Source organism: Tubulanus polymorphus, chromosome 5 (genome assembly GCF_964204645.1).
Source record: "Tubulanus polymorphus chromosome 5, tnTubPoly1.2, whole genome shotgun sequence".
NCBI lineage: Eukaryota > Metazoa > Nemertea > Palaeonemertea > Tubulaniformes > Tubulanidae > Tubulanus > Tubulanus polymorphus.
In genome coordinates this window covers 2,370,538-2,376,537 of record NC_134029.1, presented here as the reverse complement: position 1 = coordinate 2,376,537, position 6,000 = coordinate 2,370,538, and the positions used below count along the sequence as shown (strand labels likewise).

The 6,000-nt window shown below is 35.0% G+C and overlaps 1 pseudogene; it reads right to left on the bottom strand.

The window, feature by feature from the left end:
• Positions 1 to 225: 225 nt before the first annotated feature.
• LOC141906006 (LHFPL tetraspan subfamily member 3 protein pseudogene) overlaps positions 226 to 6,000 on the bottom strand; it is a 28,301-nt pseudogene continuing 22,526 nt past the window's right edge.

The window sequence follows — 6,000 nt, the reverse complement described above, 5'->3', positions numbered from 1 at the left end:
CTCGTATGACACTCCATGGATCTCATTATTATTTTCCAATCAATTTTGTATCGATAGATGAACAGTTACTGAGATATTTCTCCAGACTGTAAAAGACAAACAATCAAATTGCGTCCTGATCAAAGGCGTCTGTGGTTCAGCTTCGAAAGTACATCTTCATTTCGTCAACTTTTTTCTTTTTTACGTCGTAATCAGACATTATTGTTTTGATGATGTATTTTTATTCATATCCGTTCCTTGTTGTTGATCTTTCCGTCGGGTTTTTGCTTAGTTTTATATATTCAGTTCATTTCGTACAAAGTGGCCATACGACTTTGAATGAAAGAAGATAAGAAAAAAATCAATATATATATTCAAAGCCAGATTGCCAACAATTTCAGAAGAAACATCAATTTTTAACGATCTTTCTTTTGATATTTTTTCAGTTGATTAAGGTAAGATGAGAAGAGTTGTAGAAAAGCCGAGTTTACCGAGCATCAAAACAACATCTTCACCCGTCAAGGGATTCGAACCCACTACGCTAAAGCTGTTCCCGAACCCCTTGACCTCACGAGTCGTTGGAGTCGTTACTAGCCGACCAGAATCCGGTCGTACCAATCACAGCGCTTGTAACAAACCGTCAGTAGACTTCTGTTGGTTTTCCCGTTAAATGGACCAATCAGCGAACGTTTTACCGAACAAGGAAGTATTTCGCAAATCGACATATGACGTCACGCGCAACAGCGCCAGTAATGAAATCACGCTTCGTGAGGCCAGGGGGCTGGTGGAAGTGAGTTCGGGAGTGATACTGGACCCCTGGCAAGCGAGGATGTCAAAACAAACGCGAAGACAAGTAGTACTGTGTGTAGAGAGTAGGTTAACTAAGATCAGAAATTACGAGCTTTCGCTACTAGTGCATCAGGTACGTATATCATTTGCCTGATGAAGCTTCTCCTCGTGATTTCCAGATTAACAGTTTACGATAGAACCTGTCTTCACTCTATATTAGAATCTAGATCTATAGACGACATTTGAAATATATTTTGGGAAGATGAATAGATAAGAAGTTGACTGAACACAAGGCATCTGAGTGACCACTCTGTAATAAACCTAAGAGTTTTTTTTTTATAACAGGACACCAGGCTCTCACTTTTATATAGAGATATATGTAGAGTTCATGACGGTGCGACTGAGCTTTTTTTAAATGAATGAAACAGTCAGAGATGAGATACTGATGGCTTCCGTGTATAAGGCGACGACTCCCTCACTCGTCGTTTCAGGCAGATGCGCGGCTAGGAAACGTTTGATCTCACGCCGTATCATTCAACTCGAATCAAAGTAATAGATTTCAAATAATTAGACACAGACGGCAGAATGCAAAGATTTGATTAATACGCGAGAGAAGATGATGATTTTCTGCTGTCATTGACACAAAATGATGGAACATATCGCATGTCCTTTGATCAGTCACAACTCTCTTAATGAACTGATACACTACTGCTCCATAACACGTGCGGTAGCGGAGCTGGTGCAAGATAAATCGAACTTTTCAGTCGTTAGAAATAAAATACAGTTATCAATATTACATGTATATATTTTTTGTATTGCTTTGCTTTGCTTTAACTTTCGATATTGACTACATTTGACTCTATCGTCGCTTCATTGCTTCTCAGGGGCTGCTTTCTAAATCTAAACAATATTCCAGTCTTAATTTCCCGGTTTAGAATATAGTGATCAGGCGAATCTTGTTTTTGTTTTATAGGTATCATATTTGACTTGTACGGAATTATTGTACGCAACATCTAAACATGTTATTACATAACTACAGAATCTATAAAACGTCTTTCGAAATCAATAATTTGCACTCAATTTACTTTTTACTCAATTCAAATTTGAAACAACATTCCATTTTCCATATTGCACACCCTTTCTAGTTATAAAAGTGGTAGTTTATATCCGTAACTATTAGGAGAAGTCAATAGAATATTTTTTTTGTGTACGTACGTTAAAACATTTTCCCCCTTTTGAAATGAGAGAATACATTTTACATCTTTCTAAAGTGCTACAGTTCGATACAGGATTATATGCTAATATATGCTGAAAATGTTCACCTAAAATACACAAAATCCTGTTACAAACGTGATCATAACAGGTGTCCCCCAATTTGAGATATTATAAGGCATACAGCTTACAAAATATTTTCTCATCAGGAAAATATCGCTTTCAAAAATATTAATTCGCTTTGGAAATAAGGCCAATAAATTCGGCTTGACGTATGTTTGAAATGTGTAAGAAATGTTAAGACTTTAACTAATATTTACATTTTGTTTGCTTCATGTTCACATCAGCCGGATTCAAGTTAAGCTTATTCATAAAATAAAAGTGATTTCAAATGGAAGGTTGTGTCGATGTATGGAATCTAAGTCAGTGGGCGGCAGAGAGTTTAAAGGGTTTCTAGTATAAGATATTTCTGTATCTAAAACCGATCAATTAGAATTCACCTACAGGTTATTAACGAGACATACACGAGCGTCTACAGTTACATGACTGACAGGCTTTGACATGCGTTTGCTCTACATGACAAATGATTCCCTGCAACAATTCGAAATAAAATTCGTTATGATAAAAAAATGCAGATAAACATCACAATGTATCCCGATACATGTCAAACATGAAAAGTATTCATATTTATTTATATTTCAGGGGTTTTGGTTCAAACGTATTCGACTTTCAGCGCTCGAGGGATAGCACAGGTTTGTATACGATTGAAGAACTAATCGCCTACGGTTCCCATCACACAATAAACGTTCACAGAACATTCTAGAATCGACCAAAGCTTCCAACATTCATTTCGTTTGATTTAAATTCCAATGCATATTTTTCATTTTCGAATACTTATGTAGATTTCAAACTAATGATTATGTGGAAATATCAAAACATAGCTTTCTTCGTTCTTCAAACGAACAAGGTTTATTCACTTCATTTATACTTATTATTTTGACAAGAGATAATTCTAGAAATCTTTTTTTTATGCGATCATCTTGAAATAAGCTGTTGATTTGTATGAGGCATTGTGATTCTTTATATCTTAATTGTATTTTCGCAAAAAAAGTCATTAAAGAAAATCCTTGTCAGAAATTTGAATGTGATATTTTACGAAGCATCAAAATCATAATTACAGGCTACGACATAGCTGCACAGTATTGTAGAATTTGTTATTTGGAAAAACATTTCTAGTATAATGCTCAATGAAAATTTATCTTGTTAACTGCATTAAAGATTATGGGAGTCAATTCCACAATACAAAGATATGAAAGAAGTGAACATGGGAAAAATTATGATTTTTTGTCGTTTTGGACCAAGTTGATCAGTTGTAAGATAAGATGTACCTCTAGGATTACTGGAAATGACACAATTCAATTTAAAACTAAATATAACCAAGAACTGTTTCCTGGACAGTGTTTTGTTTGGTTTTAAGTATATAGGTTTACATGTCTAAGGGTAATCAAGACAATGTCATTTTCAAAAACATTTCATGTTCATGTTATTCTCCCAGAAACCCTAATCAATGATGCTATCAGAAATTAAGCTATCATCTGCCTTATTTCTGAATGTGACGAGGAAGCCTTCATCATATTCTAACAACTCTTTTCATAAATGCCAATCATACGCATTTTCACTACTACTGAATGTCCAGCTTCCAATAAATGCACGAAGTGACTAGCGACTTACTTGATGAAATATTCGTAACCAACTATAATCCTTAAAATTATACGTAAACATTTAGGACGAAGAAGCTAAATCGATAAATGCCTTTGATAAAACGCGATAGCCACTAACTTTATTCATCCGTAAACATCATCATAAAAAAACCAAATATACATCCATATCATTAGCTTTACAGAAAGTGATCATATTTCCCAGCGTCGGAAAAGTTGCAGAAAACTAAAAAGTCGTGTTTAATCCAGGTTATAGTCGATATCGGTCCACACAGCTGTTATCTATGGTGATATCCGAGTACATAAAGATAAATCCATAAGATCATCACTTATTAAGCCGCCTGATTCTTACTCCAGAAGAAAATAAACTTCGACATGTTCAGTACAGCGAAGAGTATCGCGAAATGCCAACGACAACAACTTTGATACAATATGACAAACTCAAAACAGAACATGACTTCATAGCTGTATTTGTCCTATGATGTCAAAAGTTATCTGAAACTTATGTCGCTGAAACTTGAAAATTCATTGGAGAAAAATGTCTGCCCTGCGGGGCTCGAATTGACTTTTGTTGTTCAGTCGTGCGACGAGCGCCTGAAAACTTTTCACAAACAGTAACAGAAATCGATTCAACTGATATTAATGAAAGTTATTTTAGTATTTTAACGGTGTTTGCGCGCAGTGAATTGAAAGATAAAATAAAATCCTCGCGAAACATCGATCAACTTCATAAATGCATGAAGTACAGATAAACAGTGATCTAGATTCGAAGAGTCAAGGGCAATTTCTCACATTGTTGAATGCTCAGCGTGCCTAGATAGGCATCGAGACTGGGTGTCCGAGACCAGCTTTGTGAGGATGCTAACCTTTAATGAAACACTCTGTCCATGTAAAATCCCATACAGAATAAAACAGTTTTAAATCTGCCATTGAGCTTCAATTTTTTTCGACGTTTAGACTATATCCTAATAGTCATCTTCAGGAATGCTGTTTTCGTCGAGTACAGTATTCTTAAAGATCACTATTTGAATACAGTCGAAACACCGAATATATCCTTATCTTTTGGACAAATTTTGGATTATTTCTATTCTTAGTTTGTAGGGATTCTATATCAGTTTGTAGTTTGCCATCTCTTCTCCATGCACGTAGAGGCATTCATAGGCTTCCACACAGATTCGAAAAAACTATCACCCCTGAAATCCACCTTAAAAACTTGAACTGAGACCAATTATCTATATCCTTTTATAAGAAGTTGATAAATACTGAGATGGTCTGCAGTTTACAACGTTAATAAAGTAAAGAACTAACTGTGTATTTTCTCCAATCCCATGATCATATATCCCTTTATATAAATCAAAGTGATGTTTTTTAGACTTTGTAACAGACCATCAAAAAATCCCATTCTTTTCGCCGATGATCACTGATAATAACAATACCTTTTGGGCATTGCTATTATTAGAAAACTTCGAACAAATGAGTTTCCTTGATTCTAAACATGAATCATTTGACAACAGTATATAATGATTTATATGTTTAGTTATGTTTCTGACAATGCAATGGATGTATGTATAAACGCTGAATTAGAAATCGATGCACTTTTTAAACGGGAAAAAGTAATTCAATATGGCTTATCCTTCAATACGAATTGAAGCTAATGAAGACGTTACCAGAGTGCCGTAATGATTTTTAGAACAGCGATGATCAAAAGACGACATCGAAGCATTGTGCTTCAATTATACAGACAAATTACTGGGTGATACTGTTGATAAAGGGCGTTTGAATGTTCGCCCTTAACTGGTGGAGAGATCTTTATCAAATCCTTTTATAGCTTATCCCTGTAATAAAGCACAATTTTGAACTCATAGAAATATGTATGTAAATTATATGTTCCACTTATATAAAGGATTATTATTAATAATTCGACTTCGAGCGAATTCAATAAGGAAAGTGCATCTACGAAGCAGACAGCATTTCAAACGCAACCTCCGCCCCAAACAATACCAATTCACGCACTCCTTAACATCAATATCCGACCGTTTACATTTGAAATAGGAAATCAGAAATTTCACACGAAAGTAAAAAAAATAACATGGGACTTCTCGATCAGGAATCGATTTCGAGTTAGCAACCGCATAATAATGACACGACGCTAGACCTGCAGCGATAAGTCAAATGGATTAAAAACGTTATTGAATTGAGCGGTACAAAATAAATATTAGGCGTGTCGTATCTTAATCGAGATTGAACGAGAAAATAGAACTTGAATCATTTAAAATTTGAACCTTTATCGACCATGTATGTC